At 39.5% G+C, this 24,662-nt stretch overlaps 1 protein-coding gene and 1 pseudogene across 20 annotated transcripts in view; one reads left to right on the top strand and one right to left on the bottom strand.

Annotated features, from left to right (window-relative positions):
- GRM7 (glutamate metabotropic receptor 7) overlaps window positions 1–24,662 on the bottom strand; it is a 1,143,247-nt gene that overhangs the window by 741,275 nt on the left and 377,310 nt on the right. The window lies entirely within an intron of this gene.
- Window positions 3,207–17,932, top strand: LOC309637542 (translocon-associated protein subunit gamma pseudogene; annotated as a pseudogene). The gene has a single exon. The product of its transcript is annotated as a translocon-associated protein subunit gamma pseudogene (transcript).

Below are 24,662 nucleotides of genomic sequence, written 5' to 3'. Positions count from 1 at the left end.
TCTTTAGGCTGGCAGCTAACAAACTGATATCCTCATTTTTAATCTCCAGAATGTTTTCACTCAATTGCCTATTCAACAACTCCAGTAGAATGACTACAAAATAAAACATCTGAAAGTTTGTCCCACACTGAGCTCCTGATCTTTCTGCAGATGCTAACTTCAATTCCACCACCCACCCTGCAAACATGCTAGTGATATCATTTTCCTACCTTTGCAAATGGCTGTCTTGCTTGTTGTTCACGGTTAAAACTCTATGGAGTCACCCTTGCTCTTCTTTTACATTCATGGTTCACATCCTCTCCATCATTAAACTCTGTTGACTTTTATATTAAACACATGTCAAGAATCCAATCACTTCACTTCAAAGTTAAAGTTTGCGCATTGGTCTGAGTTGACTATCATCTAACATCTTACTGTAGGAGTCATGTAACTGCTCTCCCTGCAATCCCCCTCATATAGTCTTATTGTAAACACATCAGCCTATTGGCTCATGCCCAACTCTGATCAAATTCCTACAATAGGTTCCCCTCTCATCAATGAACACCAGCCTTTAGGATGGTTGCTAAGTCTCCATAGGATTTACCTCTTTGACTTCACCTCCTTTTACGCTTCCTTTGCTCACTCACTTCAACCACATCTGATGCCTTGTAATTCCTAGAACATTCTAGGGACATTCCCACTGCAGGGCCCTTGCACCTGCTATTCTCTCTGCCTAGCAGTTCCTTTCCCAAACAGTCTGATGACTCACTTTCACTTTCTTCCTATCTGGCTCAAATATCATCAGATCACTGAAATCTGTCTTGATCACCATATGTAATATGAAAGCCTCATTCATCCTCCTGTATCTTGCTTTATTTGCTTTTAAGCACTTATCGCCACCTGATATATTTTGTGTGTATTATTTTTTATTGTCTATTCTTTCCCACTGGCATGCAAGCTCCTTGTGAGCAGGGATTTTGCCTGATTATTTCACTTCTATAATCCCAGTGCTAAAAAGGAGCACAGTACACAGTAGGTGCACAATTAAGAGTTATTCATTTTCTGAATGAGTGCTATTTGGAAAAATAATAGTAAAAGTAATACAACCATCGCAGTGAAAACGCAAAGCGTTTGTATGTATCACTATAGTATCTGCATAGCCTCGTTTCTGTCTTGCCACCCTCTTTATGGTTGATGTATGCTATGCTCCGCTTTACAGAGCAGGAAAGTAAGGCTCCGAGTGCCAGGGAAACTGGCAGAAACCAGTAACTGGCAAAATCATCCTCTGGCTCTACTTCCAGTTCCAGCTCCCCCTGAAATGCTCCATAAATATACTGCCCTGTTGCAGACACCGAGACTTGCTCCTGAGATGCCCCCTCAAGAAGTGACTTGCTGTCCAACTGCAAGGAGTACGATTTGCTAACAGCCTTGTTGTTGGCTTCATTAGGACCCCCTCAGCTTTCGAGCTGGGTTCAAGCTATTTTGGGCACCAATGATTGCACAAGGGGGTGGTACAAGGACCTAGCCATTTCTGCTGGGCGTAAGATGCTTCTAAACAACTGCCTTTGTTCCAGGGCTGCTCACGGGCCTGACAGAGACTTTCTCAGCTCTAAGCCGCAGTCCAGTGGCTCCGCGTGCCCACGCCTGCCTCCTCTCTGTTACTCTCACAGGCTCCTCTATAACAGACCTTTTGCACTATCTTCATCTCAGCATCCACCTCCTGAAAATCCAAACCAGCACACGCCAACAGATGAGACCCTTGGCACCCTAGGGACGGCACTGGATGTGCAGGTGAAGGACCTCAGCAGATATGCTTACATTTCTGGCCCACTCTGCAAGAAGGACATTGTTTTTTCTTCCTCACCTTCATTTTCTGCCTTCTTTCAGAGACTTAGGGACAAGGAAAATCAGAACTCTCTCACTGTGAAAAACTCCAGGACTGCAGAAGTTTGAGGAAGAGGCTGCACATGAAAAACCTAATTCAGAGAAAAGTCACAGGAGTATTTTAATAATTGAGGGCCTTCCTGCCCTGGGATGCCAAACACACTTCAAAAGGGAATGGTACTGCGTGTTCTGATATCCACGAGGCAAGAAAATACCACTTTATACAACCCACATATCTCTCAGAAGTTTATGCTGATACTAAAAATCTCTCTTTTACAAATTTAGCTGGAAATAATGACAGATATATTCAGATATCTCAACTATAAAATAGAGACAATAGTACCTACTTGTTAGGTTGTGTGAGGATTAAATGAGATAATGCACTGTAAAAAGCTTGGTACAATGTTCAATAAACATTACTTGCTATTATTTCTAGACTAAAGAAATGCAATAAAAACTGTCCTTCAAAAATCATATTTCTAGGTTTCACTTCCAATATTAGTAAAATGTCTGTGATGAACTCTTTAGAAAATTATGTAGGTGTTGCTGCTTTTATTTTATTCAATGTGACTTTTACCTTCATTGCTTTAAGGGGTTTCTTAACTCACATTCTGTCTCCATTAAGTGAATGAATGGAAGAATTAGAATACATAGCAAAAAAAAGCAGAATATGGAACTAAATATACGTAAATGCAAACATATACGCAAGCCAGTATTCATCTGTCTAAAGTGCACTGAAGTTAAACATTTTGCAATGCTTAATCCTGAACTAGATTTTTTTTTTTTCCTATAAGAGACACCTTTGGAATAAACAGTGAAACTTCAGTCAGGCCTGAGGATTAAAGTGTAGTAATGTAGCAAATGCCAATATCTTAATTTTGATGGTTGTATTGAGGTTTTGTAGGAGAAATGTTCATGCTTGTGAGATGTACACTAAAAATATTCAATGCTCATGGGCATTAGGAGGCAAACTCATTTTCAGATGGTTCCATAAGAAAAGTTCTTCCTGTAAACTTTTATAAATTTGTAATTGTTTCAAAATAACAAAGAAGTTAAAATATCCACATTTTTACTTTTCTTGTGTTGATGCATAAGGTTTTAACCCAACGTTTTTAAAATATGCCTATTGCCCCATTCTCCCAGAGCCAGCTCATTAGCACAAACTCAGAGATGGTTGAAAGGGGTTTATGAAGAAAAACCAGAGATGCTTTTCTCACCCCCATTACTCAGGTGATGGGGGTCTCTTTCAGGCTTACAGAGGGAAATGAGGAAGGCTTGAGGCCCTTCGGGCATTTCTCCAATCACCCTTTCTCTAATATATGGCTGCTGGGCTATATTGGTGAATACGGCATACGGATCTTATTCAGTCTCCTGTTCTGTACAGTGTGAAGACCCCAGTCAGCACTTCTCTGGTAGCCTTTGCATACAAAAATGTGAAATTTGTTCTCAAGCACAAAGTAGCACAGAAGAGGCGGGATGCTGTTTCCAAAGAAGTGACTCGAAAACTTTCTGAAGCTGATAATAGAAAGATGTCTCGGAAGGAAAATGATGAAAGAATCTTGTGGAAGAAGAATGAAGTTGCTGATTATGAAGCTACAACATTTTCCACCTTCTATAATAACACCCTATTTCTGGTCTTGGTCACTGTTGCTTCCTTCTTTATACTGAAGAACTTCAACCCCCACAGTGAACTACATTTTGTCCTTAAGTGCTTCCTCGGGCCTCATCGCCCTCCTGTCTACTGGCTCCAAGTAGAGCACGTCAGCTTCCCCCCACCGTCCTGGCTTTGTGCCTATGGGTGGCCTGTGGTATATGGAAAAGTAGCAGGGTGGTCAGGGTGGAAGACACACAAGCTGTTTTTATAAGTCTGGAGTTTGAGGGTTTGAAAAACCCAACAAAATGTAATTCAATATTTGTTTATTGGCTCTTTTTTTTTTTTTTTTTTGACAGATTGTTGAAATTAAATGAATTGAAAGGGAAAAAAAATAAAATATGCCTATTGATTAGGACAAATTAACAAAGTGTTTTATTGTTGTTTTTGATGTGTATTTGTTTTAAACTCAAGCAATTACTGCTGTAGACAAAATAAAAACTTTGAATCCAGTGATTTAGCTGGGAGGCCTGGCTAACTCTCGTTTGACAGATTAACAGCCCCTAATGATACCACAGTCATTTAGATATTAGTTCCAACCTGTAGATCAGAAGGGAAAGTCTTGGAGCTGGTTTCAGAGGGGGAGGCGGGCTTTCCGAGGCTGGAAGTTGCCCTGGCTCATTGCTGGCTAGGGACCAGATAGGAGAGGAAATTTCTCTTTTGGATATATCTAGAACTGTCATTTTACAAAAAGAGGTACCTTACAGCCTAGTTCTCTTCTCAGTGTGGGAAGAATTTGGGGGGTGTCCACTGTGCTTCTTCATACGTCATACAGGAGGAAAGTGCTCCCACTTATTAGGAAGGGATACCTGCATTTCTGCTTTACAACACCTGAAGGTGGCATTGAGAAAACGAGAGCTGACAATTCCAGTCACAGCCAGTATTTGCTCTTCCTGGTAACTCCCTGGTGCTCTAGGAAAAAACCATGTGCAAAATTTGAGGACGGGGCCCGACCATGCTCGCAACCGATTATCACTCTCTTCTAGCTCTGAAGAGCTCAGTGTGGGTTGGGATTGTCAACTTTCCAACAAAAGAAATGGTCAGGGGGAAACCATGGTGTTGTCACATAGAACTCTCAAGAACTGATGAATTTGCTTTTCTCCAACTCATTCATTAATTCATGCATGACTTACTGCGCTAGGTCAGAAAAACAGGTCTTACAATCTATGATATCCCCATTGCTCTTTAAAATGCCCTAAATGAGGCATGAGCCACAGTGGGTAGAGTTAAAAGTCTTGGGTTCAAGTCTATGGTCATGAATTCACTAACCATTCACTAACTGTGTGACCTCAGGAAGTTTAATCAACCTCTCCAAGCAGTTACTGTCTTCATTTATACAATGGAGATAATGGTGACTACCTCCCATGGAGATTTTGAAGGTGAAAAGAGATTATTTGTACAAATATTTCTCCAAACTGCCAAGGGGCCATACCTATATATAAAATGACTTACTTCATTTAGGCAGGAATATCCAATTCTTATGACATTGTTATGACATACTACCTACCCTGCCCTGATAAGGCCAACTTTTAAAACTGTAAGTTTCAGAAATTAAAAAAAACAAGAACAACCACAAAAAAAGGGATATGCTTTAAACTTTTAATTATAGGGTCACCAGAAACCGAAACCAAAAAAAAATCTGGTCTTTAGTGTTTGCCGATTTCAGTGGTGTAAGTACTCCCACCACGGTCAATTTCCGGCTACCAACATGACAACATTGACAATGCAGTTGAGTAGAGATGGAAGTAGTTGCCAATATTTAATTTTTGGTAGCTTTCACATACAAATTGGATTTTTTGGCGTACTCAAGAAAACTGATCGGCTTCCCTGGTGGCGCAGTGGTTAAGAATCCGCCTGCCAATGCAGGGGACACGGGTTCGAGCCCTGGTCTGGGAAGATTCCACATGCTGTGGAGCAACTAAGCCCATGCACCACAACTACTGAGCCTGCACTCTAGAACCCACGAGCCACAACTACTGAAGCCCATGTGCCACAACTCCTGAAGCCCGTGCACCTAGAGCCCGTGCTTTGCAATGAGAAGCCACCACAATGAGAAGCCCGTGCACCGCAACAAACAGTAGCCTCTGCTCGCCGCAACTAGAGGAAGCCTGTGCGCAGCAACAAAGACCCAACACAGCCAAAAATAATAAATAAATAAATAAATAAATTTATTTATTTACTTAAAAAAGAAAATTGACAGCCTGGGCCCATCTCTCATCTAACAGTAATCATTTCCTGGTGAATGTGTAGCATGTGCAGCAGGATTAGGCTTCCTGCTCTGGGACACTTTTCACAATGACTAAAAAGACGGGAGAAAAACTCTTCAGTCAGGCTCTACCTCTTGACCCTGCAATAAAAACCTCCACTGAGCCAAAGAAACCCAAAAGTCTTGGCTATTTCTTTAAACAGAGAAGAGGACAAAGTAAATAATAATGGGAACAAAATATCACAATAAACGATCCTGACAATGTAGCTAATATTAGAATTGCTTATTTTTAGCTAGACATTGTGGCAAGCATTCTAATGATCCCATTTCATTCTGTTAACAAGATAGTGAAAGAGGTATGGTTATTATTTGCATGTTCCAAATACATACACTAAGTGTTACGGGTTGAATTGTGTCCTCACCAAAATGATAAGTCCTAACCCCCAATACCTCAGAATGTGACTATATTTGGAAATAGGGTCTTTAAAAAGGAAGTAAGATGAAAAGAGGTCATTAGGGTGGGTCCTCATCCACTATGACTGGTATCCTTACAAAATGAGGAAATTTGGACACAGAGACAGACATGTACAGAAGGAAGATGACTGAAGAGACACAGGGAGAAGACGATGGCCATCTGAAAGCCAAGGAATACCTACGGCTACCAGAAGCTGGGAGAGTAGCGTGAAATAGACTCTTCTCTGGGCCCTTCAGAGGGAGTATGGCCCTGCTTGCCAGCACCTTGATTTTAGATTTCTGGCCTCCAGAACATGAGACAATATATTTCTATTATTCTAATCTACACAGTTTGCAGGGCTTTGTTATGGTAGCCCCAGGAAACAAAGTATCAAAGAGGACAAAAAGATGGCCCCAACTCAAATAACTATCAAATTATCAACTTGACTGACGTAAGGTTGTTTCTTAACAAATATTGATGCTCAGATCTTCTTACCCTCCCCCTTCCCTATTCAGACACTGATTCAAGCACCTGGGGTGGGACACTGACAGGGGATTCTGAGGCACAGCCAGGATGGAGAACCACTGTATGTCTCCCTGGACCCCACACCGGCCATCGAGGTAGTGCGCTGACATCACACATTCTACATAGGACACAGGAGTTTTTCTTTCACATCTGTTCTACATCAGTATCAAACAGTGTCCATTCTAACTGATTAAGTCGCTAAAATACTACCTCCGCCCCCCTAAACAGTATCCCTCCTTCAAGAAGACCCAAAAAATGACAATTTATAATGTATAGTTACATAAATTCATTTCCATTTCTGTAAAAAAGTGAGAAGACATATGTACCTAACGATAGAGTCATCTAATTACAGGAAATCAAGGAGAGATTATGGTTTAGCATATAAACAATGCCTACGGAGATTACTAGCGTTGGTTGAAAGCCAGTAAAATCCCCAAGTCACTGTGCTACAACACACTCACTTACCTGATATTATTTAATCAATTCTAATTTTCATTATAATTTTGCAAGCTCTTATTATCATTCCTCCTTATGCGTGAGACACCTGAAGCTGAAAGAGGTTAAGCTTCACTGCCAAGGATCACCTAAGTTATAAACAGCAAAGCCAACACTGACACCCCAGATCGTCATGCTAAAACTCTTGCTGTGGCTACAACATCTGGGCTCCGTATATTTTGTTTATTAGCAATTACAGGAACTCTACTTTCACTGATCAGCTACTGCCACTGTTTCCAAATCAGACTTTAAGAATGTCACCTTCCTCTTTGACCAAGTTTGGAACTTTCTAACAGATGCAAGGATTTATCACATATATTGAAGTTTAAAAGGGGTTTCAATTTTTAAAGGTGTCTTTGCAGAGTGAGGATAGCAAGATAGGAAAATGGGTGTACAAACTCATTTTTAACTAGTTTTAAAATTCAAGCATGGTTGATTTACAATGTTGTATTAGTTTCAGGTGTACAAACTCTTGACTGAATCCAATCTAATGAGCAATGTTTGGAAAGTTCACCAGTTGGTAAAATCTGGCTCTGCCCTCTTAGAATACGTATTCATTGCAAGAAATGCAAACTGCAAAAATACAGCATCTTCCATTTATAGCTGGAGCCCCCAGAAAATTCCCCAGCTCAGAAGGTCTCTGTGTTACTAGTCCCACCTTGCATCCTTACATCTCCTCCTATTTAAGGTTATTCTATTTTGATCTGCGAAAGAGAATAGCCAGTTATGAAGGAGGATTACATTGTCACAACTCTTTCACCTCCTGCCTACTCTAATTATGTGGTCTGATACAGAAGGAGAGGAAATGATGCCATGGAAATACATAAATTCTAGAAGCACAAACAATTCCCTGAATCTGGCTAGTACTGGTGGAATTACAGTAAATTCTTATCACCATCACAAGCACCTGGGCTGGGGGAAAACCTAAAGGGCACTTAATACAACCACCAATGATATCAGTATTCCCTCTAAGACATTCCTTCAAAATAATTCTCCTCCCAGGTTTGAAAATCTTTCAGATCGCCTTGGTGCAAATGATAGGGTTTGTTGACACAGATCATCAAAAGAGTCTTTCTTTTCAGTGTGGAGAGTGTTTATCAACTCGAGTGTGACCTGTTAGTGGAAATGCTGAAAAGTTGCTCAGCTTCCTTCCCCAGCCTGTCTGTTATCAGCAGACCCTTCCACTGATGCAAGCACAACAGTGCTCACTTATTCTCTCCAGAAAGCACCAAAAAGTGGTTGTTCACAGGCAGAAATTGGGTTGAGGAGTATGAAGGGCAGCCTAAGATTTTAAGTTTAAAATGGATCTTCTTCTAGCGCCCACTTGAGCTGTCAGGTGCAGATCGGAGGTGGAAGTGAAAGGTGCTGCGGATAAAATGAAAAGCGAGAAGGTGCTGCCTGTAAACCAAAGTCATCAGGTCAAAGAGAACCAGAATTGTGCTCAAGTAGCTTCCTACTGTCCTCTCCGTGCTTCAGTCACACTAGCTTTCAATCAGCTCCTCTCAAGTGGCAAGTGGCACGCGCCCTCCCACCCGGGGTCTTAGACATGGGGTTCCCACCGTCGGGACCTTTCTTCAGCTCTCTCTCCACCGGGCGACACCTACCTGTAAGCCTCTGATTTCAGCCAAAATCCCACTTTGTCAATGAAGCCTTCTTTATTCATTTATTTTTATTTCATTTATTTATTTTTGGCTGTATTGGGTCTTCGTTGCTGCGTGCGGGCTTTCTGTAGTTGCGGCGAGCGGGGTCTACTCTTCGTTGCGGTGCGCAGGCTTCGCACTGTGGTGGCTTCTCTTGTTGCAGAGCACAGGCTCTAGGCACGTGGGCTTCAGCAGTTGTGGAACGCAGGCTCAGTAGTTGTGGCTCACAGGCTCTAGAGCGCAGGGTCAGTAGCTGTGGCACATGGGCTTAGTTGTTCCGCGACATGTGGGATATTCCTGGACCAGGAATCGAACCTGCGTCCCCTGCAGTGGCAGGCAGATTCTTATCCACTGCACCACCAGGGAAGCCCAATGAAGCCTTCTTTAAACAAACACATTCCACCCTCATGTTTCAGAGCTAGAAATAGAAGCTCACTTACATTTCCTTTATAGCTCTTACTGTTTGTGCTTGTACATGTGTATAGTAATTTGATCTATACTGGTCTCCTTCATTAAACAATGGAGTGCACAAAAGTAGAAACAGAGTCTGTTTACTCATTCATCTCCCCAGTTCCTAGCATATAGTAGATGCTCAATAAACATCAGCTGAATGAATAAATAAATCATTGGGACATGTTAAAATAGGTAACATCTCTCCCTCCAAATATTTCCTTTGCCCTCATGTCATCATGTATGAAGTCCCTCCCCACATTAGCAAAGCATCCCTTTCTAATAATACATGGCATTTAACTTAATTTTAATATTATGACTTTAATTGACTATTACATGAAATATCTGAAAATCCAAAGAAAAATAATATTAAAAATAATTTGATCACTGTAAATAATAATTATATGTAAATGCATATTTTTTAGACAAACACAAGTACATATACATAGACAACACAAAGATCATATTATAGAAAGAATTTTATAATATTTTTATGAAATTAATATTCACAAAATCTTTCCAAGTCAATGTAGATGTACATCATGATTTCTAATGACTGAATGGTATTCCATTACAGGAATTCAGTTAACCAATTTCCCTTTTTGGACTCTTGGGTTTTATAAAATGCAATTAACTTCATACAATGGAATACTATGCAACAATTAGAAATGTTCCCTTTTCTTGGACTAAGTTTTATAAAATGATATTAATTCCATATAATGGAATATTAAGTAACAATTAGAAACACAATTGACATTTAGATTGCATAAAATTTATCATACTATTGCCTTTAAACAAAAAGAAATGTTTATGGATATATATCTCTTGAAGGATCATTTTGGTAGTTATCCAATGACATTCAATGTGAATTAATTTATCAGCTCACTTCACTCAATGCCACCTAGATAAGAGTTAGTTCATAATTGAATTAGGGTATTTATGAGGCCAAGGGTAAAGGGAGATGGAAAATAATTTTGAAGGAGAGAGGAGGGATGAAGTTTACATTCACTGGGGGTGATGCTGATTTAAAGAAAATATGTGAACATCATGTGTTTTCATGTGGGTCTTGAAGAAGAGGCTAAACAAAAAATGAACAATAAACTTTCCTTGCTTCACAATTCTCATAGGAAAGGTTCTAAATTAGAAAAAGTAAAATCAGAAACCAGATTAATGTCTTTTACATATATTAACTGAGAAGATCTTTACAGAAACCTTACAAAGGAGGAATGGCAGGCTTTATCATCACCATTTTTAAGATAAATTAAATGAGGTTGAAAAAATGTGCTATACATACACATAATGGAATATTATTCAGCCTCAAAAAAGAAGGAAACCCTGCCATTTGCAACAACATGGATGAACCTGGAGGGCATTATGCTACGTGAAATAAGCCAGGCACAGAAAGACCAATACTGCATGATCTCATTTATATTTGGAATTTAAAATAGTCAAACTCATAAAAACAGAGAACAGAATGATAATCACCAAGGGCTGAGGTAAATGGGGGAAATGGGGAGATGTTGGTCGAAGGGCACAAACTTCTAGTTATAAGATGAATAAGTTCTACAGACATAATATACTTCATGGTGACTATAGCTAATATAATGTATACTTGAAATCTGCTGAGAGTAGATCTTAAGTATTCTCACCATAAAAAGAAAAATAAAAAGGTAACCATGTGAAGTAATAGATATACTAATTAGCTTGATTTTAGTGATCATTTCACAATTATCTGTACATCAAAACACCACGTTGTACACCTTAAATAGAACAATTCTAACATGTCAATTGTATCTCAACAAATCAGGAGAAAATTAAATGAGGTTCAGCTGAAGTAACATTAGAACTCTAGCCTGTGACTGACATTAAAACCTCACATCTATGACTAGAGAGTTTTTTCATAAATGTGTCTCAAAACTTTTTTAAAGTTGTCTGAAAACTTGAAAGGGCTTGAAACAGAAAAGACACTGAGATTTTAGACAATCATGTTCGGCATCTAGAAAATCAAAAAAGAAGTGGCTTTAGCAGGATTGAGAAAGCAAGAAAAGAGGTGAAATTCTTGCCGTGTTCAGGGTCCAGTCCTTCTCTGACTCAAGACTGATGTCTGATAACCATTTGCACATGTTTTTATTCGGTTTTTGCTTCGTTTTCTTTTTGGTTTCATCTGCACCTGGAACCAAACTCATCGTGGTTCTTTCTCACCAGCTCATCCTCCAGACTTCTTGGTATCTGAAAGCAATGTCATCAGCTTTCTCCCCGTCTCCCAGGTATCCTTACTCTTTATGAGTTGTCGTGACACAGTTCAGTTAGACAAATGGTGCTGAGTGACTCCTGTATGCCAAACATGGAGCTTGGGCTCTGACCTCAAGGAGTACCCAAACTGGCTAGTGAAGGTCAGGGTAGAAAGTGCCATGGTGCTTCTCTGGTACTCAGATTCCCCTAGATGATGAATTGTTCAGAAGCATAAATCTGGGCCAGGGTGGTGGCAATTAAAGTAGAAAATGAAGGCCAGATAAAACAGACATTTGGGAGAAAGCATCTGTGGTACCCAGTGCATAATCCAACATAAGATCAAAGAAGAGGAAAAAGTGAATCAAAATTGACATTGCGGTAGGGAGAATGATGATGGTGTTGCCACCAGATTCCAAGAAGTCTGGAGAGGCAACCTATGTGAAAGAACCATAATGAGTTCGATTCTCAGCTGATGCAAAAGCAGAAAAAAAATTTGCAAACAGCCATCAGACAGAGACCAGGACTCAGGAGAGGGAAGTGATAGAAACAAATCTTTTAGGATTATTAACATAGAGAATACAGATGAAGATGGGAAATTTGTTGATTTTGGAAGGACGAGCAGAGAGATGAAGACTGAACCGTATATATATATATATATATGTATTTAAGAGAAGCTTTTACTCACTAAAAGAAAGGTACAGATTTGGATTGAAGACTGAACCTTAAGACACGTCTTTGCTATGTGTTAGTAGCAGTCAGCAAGGAAGGGACTAGATATTTTGGTGAAGCAGGACCAGTCACCATGCGAAGCAAGAGAAAGTTTGAAGAGGAGGAGACGCTTAGCAGTGTCAAAAGCTATCAAGAGGTTTTAAAATTTGGTGTTTAAGAGGCTATTGCTGACCTTCAGAAGAGCAGTTTCATTTGAGCATTGCATAAGGAAGTGGGTGCAGGGCTGGTACGTCAGTGATGACAACAGGGAAGCAGTAATTGTTGAAGGTCTTGTTCAAATTAAGTGATGAAATGAAGGTGTGGTTGCTTGAAGGAACTGAAGTGTCAAAAACAAATGTTTATGAAGTAGAGAAAACCCCAACAGAACTTCAGCTTGGCAAAATCTGCTGTACACAATGGAAATTTTTAAAAAATGTATGCTTTCTAATTCATACTGAGAGTACTCTTGATATTAGTGTTCATTTCATCAAAATTAGGATGCCATCCATGTAAATCAAACCATTCTCTTACATAAGAAATGAAAAAAGTTCTACCTATTAAACTATGGCCCTCATCAATTGTAAGTTATTCCCTGATTTTAGAAACGCCAAAATATGTCTGTGGATGAAATTTAGGACTACCACTTTTATTTTCCAGTTTATGTTGGTTTAAATCATTAGCAGGGATATATATATTTTTGTGCAGTAGCCTACCCATACATTCTTGTGTTCCTACCCATCCAGAAACATCTGGATTCTGGCAACACTATTACACAGATGTTGTTTTTAATTATAAAGTAGGTACTTGGGGTTGCTGAGCTCAAAAAAGCTAAATATCTGTCAGTAAAAGTTCTTAAGAACCTTCAACTTCTGAGTTTTCCACATGGCCCTATTTTGGCAAATAATTTACTTCTCTTGTGGCAAAATTGCAGAATTTTATGTTTATGCTGAAGCAGCAGTTATGCCACTTTGCAGAACTCTGGCCACCTGAAAAACACCCCCAAAGAAAATAAGGACTCCCAAAGTCTTAAGAGACTTTTTAATCTTATTTATAAAAGCTGCAATTACACACTGCAGAGGAAGGAACTGAACATGGGTCCTTTGGCAGTTTTCTAGAGATGAAGGCAGTTTTCCCCCTGCACTTAACCTTGAAGTATACGTCCTCACAATCACTTCATGATTGATAATAGCTGGAGAGAAATAAGCAGCTTACATTTTAAAAAGTAAAATGATTACTGTATTCGCTTTTTTCCTTTTTTTTTTTTTAAAAAAAAAAAGAAGAAATCCTCTCCCCTTTATTCTATTAGGTTGTTAGTTTTCTTAGTGAAACCTGAAACTACCTCCTTCACTGCTTTGGGAAGGTAATTCATGCTGCATGATGGCACAGTTGTTAAGGGCAAGAATTCCAGGCAGTTCTGGGTTTGAATTCCGGTCGTGGCACCACCAGTTGTGTGGACCTAGCCAAATTACTTGCGCTACTGGAACTTTTTCAGGTTAAACCTCTTTGCACTTGCATTAAATGGGTCAACTGGATGAGAATAAGTATATGTCATCATTACTAGTCATTAAGAGTTTTGTCTTCATAGACTATTGAAGGATGTTTTAATATATTCACGTTTCTCAGGTCTTGGAGGAGGAAGAAGGGGAGGAAGAAGAAGAAGGATGGATGGGCTGGATGGGACGGACATGTAAGTAGAGAAGAGAAGGTGTGATTGATGGAGGGTAAGAGGTAACATTTCCAGTCAGTGGGGAGGTCCACTGAGACACTAGTGTGAGACCAGTCCGAATACTTGTGCGTTTTTCTCAAGCCATATTCTACTGTTTAGGTTCAGGGGTTTAACAGGTGGAGAGTTGGAATGGGGTTGTCAGGTAAGTGGAACAGATGGAAAAGGGGCAAAGGAGTTAAAGGTATGCGCAAGGGAGTGATTATGAGGAGAGTTGTAGCAATTAAACTGGGGAAGGAGGAATCGATATGAATGGGATTATTAGGGTTATTTGTGTGACATGGAAAGACAGGTGCGAGCTGTGAGAACATGGGATGCTAGCAACTGAGATTTGAGAAATGGTCCTCCTACCCATGATGACAGGTACATCCAAAACAATGAATGGCTCAAGTCTGGTGGAAGAGAAGATCACCAAATGTTCAGAGGCCAAGGAACCGAGAGAATGGGATCTGGGGCAGATGAGCTATGGGACTTTCCAAATCTCCAAAAATAATGACAAGAATAGTGACAGAAAAATAGGAGGCTGCAAGCAAAAACATTCAGGAAATGAGAAATGAATGAGATTTAATAGATGATTATGACAGCCAGGATAGTACAGTTTGTTGGCACATACTTCATACAAGCTGAGGGTTTGGTTTTTTGTTGTTGTTTTGTTTTTGTTTAATTAGGAGAAATGTCTTAGAAGCAGCACTGGGGGAGAAAGAGAATGACAATCTAGTCTCTAAGCTCTACAACAGAGAGTTGTCCTTCTCTGAGGAGACAGTAAGGAAAGCTGTGTCATCAGGGGAAGTCAGTTTTTTATTCAGGCCAGAAGATAAAGGAAACATTAAAGGAAAATACTGAAGATTGGGAATTTTGGTAATGACAGACTATATATTCTAAAGGATACACAGAAACTATTTGGGGAGTGAGGGATTGGAAAGAGACGGGAGATTAGATCAGATCAAGAGATGTAAGAGGTTATGGGGATAAAAATTAGTATATAAGTATCTTGAATGCTTGGACGTTTGGTAGTTACAGAGTAAAATGGGAATAAAAGCATGATGAGATTAATCCTGCTGGTCTTCTGGGGGAAGATAAGTGGTGAAAACAGAGATACGGAGAGATGCTAATTGCACTGGTGGGGAGTACTGGTTATACACCATACTGGTGGGCTTTCAAAATGCTAAGTGGAGGTGGGGTCATGGCTAGAGAAGGGGAAGTCTATACCAACTTGGACAACAGAATTTGGAGGGGTGGTGATTTATTAAATCCAAGAGAGTAAAATGTATCAAAAAGAGTGGAGGTCAGGAATCAGACAATGTGAAGAAGTTGGGGAGAGAGGGGGAACTGATTGGGGGCGGGCTGTCCTTGAGTCATTGCCTGGTGGTGAACATTCCTTAAAAGACAGAGCTGGGGAGTAGAGGTTTACCTAATGCAATGCTGGAATTAATTAGTTGAGGTAAAATATGTTCAGGAACATAGGAGTCTATCACTCAGAAGTGTGGGAAAAAATTAATCTCCCAGTAGAGACACTGCATTTTACACTTGCCGTAAGGAAGACGAGCGTTGATGGGGTCTGTATGATCGTGGGCTGATGACCCATAACACAGAGTCATAAAGACAAACGGGTTCTAAATGGACCTGGTGATAGATTCTATTTACACTTCTGGTGCTTCTTACTAAAATGACTACAAACTCATTTCAGGGATGTATGTTCTTTGCAATTAAAGATGAAAACCAGGCCCCTTAATGAGCCCGTATAGGGTAATACATTGTCTAGTATTAGCATCATGCTACTGCCACTTTTCAGGAAGCACTGTTTGCTAGAGTCTTTTCATAATTTTACAGATAATCATGAAGTGTAATGTAATCATGGGAAAGCATTTACAGGAAAATTTCATTTATTTGGCATGATTGGGAAATAAATGTTCCTACCTTATTATTTTAGATAACTCAAACATCCCCCTGGAGAATCCAAAACTTAAAGAAAAAAATCTGTTTTCAATGAACTTCTTTTACAATTTGTTGTTTCTTTAAATATGGTAAAAGAACATAATTTAACCCTTTCCTGACTACTTAGACTAAGCAGGCTAGAGTCATATCTGAAAGCTAGGTAACCAAGGCCAAGATATTTAACTTCTCTCAACTTTCCTTTTCTCTTCTATAAAATCAATACCAATTTCATAGGGTCATTATGAGAATTTAATGAGATAATGCAAAGACAGCTTAGCTCCATTTCTGTCACACAGAACACAATCAAGGGTACCTATGATTATCAGTAGCCTCATCAGATGAGCACCTTAATTAGTAACATCAAAATTTGCCTCCACTCCAATCAAATGATGGCATCAGATCATATGACCCTTGACAAAATGACCCTAGACTACTGAGGTTTTGAATTACAGTTCCATGTTTTTCAGTATCTTCACTCTTTGCTGCAGTGTGTGTGCCTATACACAACTGCATTAATTTTTCTCTTCAACCACTGGATTTTAAGTTTCTAATATATTCTGGTATAACAAACTTGATACCTGAATTTACTAGGACTGTGTAGACTAAGTATAAAATTAATTTTGAATGAGAGCCAGAGGGACTCTGTCATAAGCAAAGTCATGGATATAAGTGTATGAAATTGGTGACATCCATGTTGGTTATTGAGAAACATTTCTTGAATTTAATTCATCTCAACTTTTCAAATATTTGTCAGGCATCTGTTATATAAAGTCTAGGTCACTGTCATAGCTTTTTATTTCAAGATCAAATGCATTAGAGCACTAAATATGTTCAAGATGTGCTGCTGTACTACGTATTAGGAATGCAAAAGTAATGAGTTAGGCTCTACTTTTAATTAGGGAGGCTGACCAGAATCTTCACCATTGTAATATCTTAAGATTGGTACAGAGGATCAGGCTTAAGTTATTTTACCTAGACCTGAGTTTTCTAGGGGAGATGATATTTAACTTGGTTAAGTAAGAGTTAGACAAATAAATGAAGAGAAAGGCAGGGACATTGGGAGTGTAAAGGTCCAGAGGTAATAAAGAACTTGGAAAAGTTGACGACCTGAATGAAGCTCACTGTAGGCGAAACATAAAATGGAGCCGGAGGATAATACTGAGTTGTAACGCTGAGTATGTACATTAAGCAGGGACACGGATATGCAGACTGTGTAAACCATGGTAAAGATTTTGGGCTTTTTTCCAAGGATTATGAAGGGCTGTTTAAAGGTTTAATCTGTGAAGTGATATACTCAGGCTTATGCTGAGTATATCATGTTTCAAAGGTCATTTTAAGTTAACCACAGGTAATGGATGGAGAGTACAAGTCAAGGGATGGGGGGCAGTGAGCATGCTGCCCAGTGGTCCTGGGGGAAGGCTGCGGTGACCCACACTAGAGCATGGGCAGTACAAATGGTAGGGATTTTCACGAGGGAAAAACTGTAGGACTTGAAGACCAATAAAATAAAGGAAGTGAAAGAGAGGTAGGTGTCAAGGCTAACTTTCTGTGTTGCCCAACTTCACACATGGTGGTACAATTTACTGACTGAACTAAGGAATACTGGACAAGGGACCACATTTGAAAAAGAAGGTCGAGAACTGAGACTCAAAACTTGGCAAATTTGAGGTACCTTTGAACTATACAGTTATCCACTGGGAAGGTACCAAAAGGTGCCCCAACTCTCCTCCTTCAAAGATTCATTAGTGGGCTTCCCTGGTGGCGCAGTGATTGAGAATCTGCCTGCCAATGCAGGGGACACGGGTTCGTGCCCTGGTCTGGGAGGATCCCACATGCCGCGGAGCAACTAGGCCCGTGAGCCACAACTGCTGAGCCTGCGCGTCTGGAGCCTGTGCTCCGCAACAAGAGAGGCCGTGACAGTGAGAGGCCCGCGCACCGCGATGAAGAGTGGCCCCCACTTGCCGCAACTAGAGAAAAGCCCTCACACAGAAACGAAAACCCAGCACAGCCATAAATAAATAAATAAATAAAATTTAAAAAAAAAAAAAAACCAGTAACTATTTCTCTGAAAATCTTTAAAAAAAAAAAAAAAAATTCATTACTGTGTGTATTCCAACCTCTAATGCTGTTCCATCAGTCAAAAGTCCTGATAGCATGTCCCAGCAAGGCCACTTCTAAATTTTTACCAAGAGGAAATGAAAGTATATCATCCACACAAAGACTTGTAGACAAATATTCCTAACAGATTTAGTTATAAAAGACAAGACTGGAAACAACCCAAATGCCCATCAGGAAGTGCAAAGTTAAATTGTGGTATATTCTTGTAGTAGAATACTATTCAGCCATAAATAAATAAGTGAATAAATGGAGTAAACTATTGATATGTTCAACAACATGAATGAATCTCAAAATCATTATGCTGAGTAAAATAACCCAGACCAAGGAAAAAAAAAGCATGATGCCATTTTTTTTTTTTTTTTTTTTTTTTAAATTAATTTATTTATTTACTTATGGCTGTGTTGGGTCTTTGTTTCTGTGCGAGGGCTTTCTCTAGTTGTGGCAAGCGGGGGCCACTCTTCATCGCGGTGCGCGGGCCTCTCACTATCGCAGCCTCTCTTGTTGCGGAGCACAGGCTCCAGACGCGCAGGCTCAGTAATTATGGCTCACGGGCCCAGTTGCTCCGCGGCAGGTGGGATCTTCCCAGACCAGGGCTCAAACCCGTGTCCCCTGCATTGGCAGGCAGATTCTCAACCACTGTGCCACCAGAGAAGCCCCATGATGCCATTCTTATAAAATTCTAGAAAATGTAAACTAATATATAGTGAGTAAAGCATAGAGAGAAGAAAGAATTGCAAAGCTGCACAAGAAAACATTGGGAATTATAACATATTTGGTATTTTGATTGGGATGATGGGTTTGTGGGTCTACGCATATATTAAAACTCACAGTATTTAGTATACTTTAAATATGAACAATGTATTGTGTGTAAATTGTACCTCAATAAAGTTATTAAAAAGTCAAACTGTTACCACTGATCACCTGCTTCCAACCAGGTGAGCTCTCATTCCCTGTTCTATGTCCCATCATAACAACCTGTTTGATAATTAGCAGCATACCTGTTTGCTCCTTCTCTCCCTATGGATTTCCAGCTGGGCGCCAAAAGAGATTAAGCCCCTTTTGTTCTATGTGTTTCTTACAAACCTAACACAGTGAATGAAAGGATGAAAGGATGAAGCATTGGCAGTCTCACTCATGCTGGTAAACATCTGAGAATGAACGTCTTTTCCTATGAAATCAGGTCCTCTGAGGACAGGGCAATAGGGGATGGATCAATGGTGGATACTAGGAAAGGTGTCTGCTTACTGTGCTCTGGTATGCAAGTGAGGGACAGGAGGGTAAACAGGAGAGGGAGTGAGACAGTTAGGAAACAATGCTTTAACTTGAGACACATGTATAAATCAGTAGAGAAAAATCTACATGGAGGTGGAATACAATATAAAAACTATCCCATTTAATTTATGCTACCTATGAGACACCAAAGAACAATGCTTACATTTTAGGAATGGTGTTGGAAGTGCAAATTGAGAGGGAGATTTTGTGCATATGTTAGATGCAGCCCTCAGGGAACACCCATTCTGGAATGAAGCGATGTCACATCACTTTGGGGTTTCACTGTCATTCAGCTTCACTCTGAGCTCACTGCCCTCAGGAAGCTAGTAGGTTAGACGCTTTAATCGAGAAGGGAAAGCTTTGAGTCCTGGGAGATATTCCTGTAGCTGAGAGTTTAATTTTAACTAAATGGAAACGGCTCATGAAATAAAAGCAAGATTGAGCCTTTATGGAACGTTTTAGGATTGTATATGGCGGCAGTCCCAAGATGAAAAACCAGGGTCCAAAAGTAATCTTAAAAAGATGCCTGTAGGGTCACTTAAAGCATCTGAAATGACCTACCATGGAAAATAAAATCCTAATGGGCAAATTCTTGTGCTGTATCTATACATACAAATGGAAAGTTAAATAGTTATCTAGCTGTTTTTAGGTGTTCAGTTTTATGCAAACTTGATGTTATTGTTAACAGCATTTTTGTAAGGCCCTCATTGCATACTATTTTAATTAAATTTTTATTTATTTAGCCACTGTGTTCACTGCCACGGAGCTGTAAATTATAATTTAAGATATAATCATGTCCTGATTTCAAGGATTAGCCTCTCCCTGCGCTACTTAAATAATACTTAAATAATATGATAGAAATTCTGTGAATCAACACTCAACTGAAAGATATGAACAGTGTTTCAAGGGGGTTGGAAGAAGAGAGATCTATGTAAGCAATATGGAATAAGTAACTTTGCAAAGAAGAGATGGGCTTTGAGGTTACTCTTGAAGGATTCTTGAACTGGGGAAGTGATATAAGATAGAGAAGGGCATCCACATAGGAGAACACGAGGAGTACAAGAGAGATACCACAGAAAGCTCTCAGGTTTCCCTCCCTGTTAAAAAAAAAAAAAAAATCTTATGGTTTCTGAGTTTGTTCAAAGTCTAAGAAAAACATGAGCGTAGCAGGGCTTCTCTATAATGGTGTAATGATCTAACCTGAATTAGAAACCACCTCAGGACAGAGAGAGGGTAAAAAGGCATCAATTTCTCATTGTCTCCCATCAACACCCATTGTAGACATAGTTCATAGATTAAAACCCTTTTTGACTGTGGACCTCAGACTTGACTGCCTGGGAATATGGTGTTCCACAGCACAGGCTAGTTTTATCTGTTTCTGGATTTATTTTTATGTTTATTTTAAACTTCTGTAGTGAGAGATACTCTAGCAGGGTACTAAATATCGAAATGGAATTAGTCTTTACTAATGGCTTTAAAATTAATCTAGGTTCGGGATTATAAAATTATAGATATTAGTATTTCCCTACTGTGTGATGAAAGCAATCCATGCTATACCATGCATTTAAGAAATGTCACCGCACAAATCCCAAGATGGTCTTCCTCCATAATTCCAATAGCCAAATCCTTCAGGAACAGAATGCCATCCTCTTCTTAAATAATAATGTTATATATAGTACTATTCTTTTTTTGGGGGGGGTGGGCGGGGAACAGCTCTTATTTATTCCTAGTTCTGAGTTCTGACACCTGATGCTTTGCCATACTTAAAATGGGCTAGTTCTCATTCAGCTTCCCTAGCAGCCACACCACCATCCAACATGTACTAAGCTCTGCCATGTATCAGGCAGTTAGAAGACCTATGGATGCAAGAAATGTCCCTGCCCTCTAGGAAATTATAATCTGACTGGGGAGAGAAGAAAGGTATATATATACATACATACACACACACACACACACACACATTTTTTGGGGGTGGGTAGGGCAAAAGTGAAAATAACAAAGTAATCAAAAAAGAATGGGTAAATTTAAAAAACAGTCTTAGGACAACTTGCTCTCCTCCTGCAAGGAAACAAAATTAAATGCCTACCTCAGACCATGCACACATACACAAAAATTCCAAGGATATAAATGTTAAAACAAAAGTATAAAAGTATTAAAAGAAATATAGGAAATAAAAAATCAGAGAAAGTTTCACTAAGCAAGACATAAAAGCCAGAAATCATAAACGAAAAGACTGATACATTTGACTACATAAAAATATAAAACTTCTTATAATCAAAGACATGAAGACTGCATTAAAAGATGGGCAACGGGAGGAGCTTCAAGATGGCGGAAAAGTAAGACGTGGAGATCACCTTCCTCCCCACAAATACATTAGAAATACTAGAGTACTATTCTTTAGAGTTGCTTGAGGGTTTGTTTTTCTTGTTTTCTTTTTTTTTTTTTTTTGATGTTAACTATAACAGGCCAAGTAGGAGGCATAATCAATATGAGAGGAAGATCAACTTGCCTAAGGCCACAAATACCGCAAATAAAAGAAAATAATTTTAACACGTATTTAATATTTTACAGGTTCTAGGCAAGATTCTATGAACTGTCACATACCTTAAAATCACCATATCAACTGTGTGAAGAGAATATTATTAGCCCCATTTTATGGATGAGGAGACCGAGGCTCAGTAAGATTAAAAGCAACAGAACACAGATATAAACTCAGGTCATCTGACCCCAATCCCAATATTCTGTCTACTGTATTATACTGTCTCTTCTTTACAATCATAGCAATCATAGTGATTAAAGTAACATGTATTAGGTACTTGCTCTATGCCATCTTCTCTGCTAAATGTTTTATATAAATCATCTCATTCCCAGCATTATGTCCTTAGAAAGGAATATCACTGGCTAACATTCACAGATTCAGAAACAGGTTGATCAAGGTCACATAGCTGATAAGTAACCCAGCTAGAACTTGAACTCTGAGTTTAGAACTAACACTCTTTATTAATATATTTTGCTGCCTCTTAAAGGATAGTGCAATACTAAAAGTGAATTCAGTTACAGGTATTTGGACCTTATTCAGGCAGTATCTATGTGATAAGGTGAGGGAGAAAATCCATTCTCTTGGGGAATCAGACAGCAAGCACATACTGAAATCTCATTAGAAATTAGTTACAGGAAATAATACGTTTAACTTTTTCAGTATATCATCCTCCTCCACAAAAAGGACACTTCCATTTTCGCTTAATATCCTATCCTTAATTAGCAATGACAAGAGCCTCAATTATGGATTGCTTTCTATATGTGCCTAAAACCATGCTTAGCACTTTATATAAAATATCTCATTTAATCCTCACAACCAGACTATTAAGTCTATGACTTCTTCCTGTGAATCAAGGGAACAGTATACAAAGCTCAAAGAACTCAAACAGGTACTAACCTACCTAGTTAAGGGGAGCAGAGCAATTCTGGCCCACAAACACCTTGGAAGCTAATCATCTCTTTCACATGGAAGCCACAGTTGTGAGATTATTCAGCAGTCACCTGGTGAGATGTAATGCATGGATTTGATACGACTGTGGGAAATGTGCTATAAAAATAAACCCAGTGTGCCTTGCTTGTTGTGCCGAAGAAACCTCCCTGGACAGTGTGAGTGGATAAAATATTGAAGAAATATTGCTGCCCATGATTCGAGTTAGAGGGATGGAAAAAAATGAAGCATATATTTGAGAAGGGGATAAACGGCCACAGACTTCCTTACTTTTGTCCAGAGAATGTGAGCAATTCAGCAAAGAGCTCACTAGCCTTCCTCTGTGTAAAACTACTGCTAGATGTTAGCTTGCCAGGGCTGCATGACCCAGCACCTCCTGCATGTATACCTTGTCAATGGAATGTGAGCAAAGGTAACGAATGTCACTTCTGGGATGGAGTGATTAAGAGCAGAGCCTCTACACCCTTTTCTCCTGTCTTCCAACTACATTCCAAAGGCTTTGAGGCCCTAGGATATAGCAGAGTCAGGACATAGAAGAAGCCTGGGTTCCTAATTCACTTCATGGAGAAACGTTCCCAGAAAATAAAAAATAGCATGTTGGATTATGTCCTTAAAAGCACAAACTCTATTAGATAGATTTCCATCTTGGGCAGGTAAATACTCAAATACATAATAAGACTGAATAAAATATTTTTCTCCTGATATTCTGTTCATAAGACTACAATGATACTTGTCCAACTGTACAATAATTATGTGTTAACCTCTATGACTCCCCTCAAGACTGGGAGAGCCTCCAAGGTAATGATAATGACTTTTTCACCTCTCCAGCTCAGCACCTAGATCAATACCAGGTATAGTATCCACAGTAACAAACATTTTGTGAATACATGGATGAATGTGTAAATAGATGAATACAAGTATGAATAAATGAGTGGAGAGACTAGAGTATACAGAGAATAAAACGATCATTTTCATAACAAGACCACACAAATTACTTTCCATTTGACTTTAGAATGCATTTTTGAACTTACATTTAAATGTGGGTGTGTCCAAATCAATTCAAAATCATTCAAATATTAAGTCAAACCATCAGAGGTTAAAAAAAAAAAAAGAAAAAAGCTTGTCTCTTTTGTTCTTCATCCTCAGTTTCTCTCCCTAAACCTTTCTGGCTTAGGCAAAGCACCAACCTAACTTGAATTGTCCTTTTTCATTCAAAGTGTGTTACCTTCCTGCTGAGTGTCTTAAGTAAAAGATAAAGAATAAATATGTTCTCGGCTCCTGTGAGGCTTCAGGTTTAATCTAGATAAAGAAAGGGTAAAATAGAGAAGTTTGCCATTTTCTATATTACTTTCAAACTTCTTCAAGGCTGTTTTAAGTCACATACCCGAATCAGAGGGTACCAAGCAGTCTGCTTAGGTATACAGTTCGGAATCTAATGTTTATAAGTGGGACATGAGATAATGATCCCCTCAACCCTTGGGGCTGCCAGGTACAGCCTGGGTTACCCAGAACCCTGGAACTATTCACATTCAGCCACAAATAGCCTCTCTAGGGTCTCCCAGGAAGGTTACCCAAGAGAGACAGAGTCAGATAAAAGGTCAAAAGTGGTCTCGGATGGCAGACACAGTGAGAAACGCCACACCCATGGGTCCATCAAAGTTCTCTCGCCATGCAACCAGCGGGCATCAACTTGTGCAACAGCCAGCGGCGAATATGCCAATGCTCATGGTGAACAAGAGACCGCTAGGATTGCTACAAGAACTAATGATCCAGAGCAAAGATACAGCAGGTCGGGGGTGGGAGTTCCAGGAGACCTTGTTAGTGTGGGTTTAGGTAGTTACCCTCCCATCTCTGTCTTCATGTAAAGATGATATGACCGCCTAGTGGATGTGGAGGCTCTACC

The sequence above is a fragment of the Balaenoptera physalus genome, assembly GCF_965194825.1.
Source record: "Balaenoptera physalus genome assembly, chromosome: 11".
NCBI classification, from domain to species: Eukaryota; Metazoa; Chordata; class Mammalia; order Artiodactyla; family Balaenopteridae; genus Balaenoptera; species Balaenoptera physalus.
Note: the sequence above shows the minus strand (reverse complement) of the source record. Positions and strands in the feature narration are given on the sequence as shown.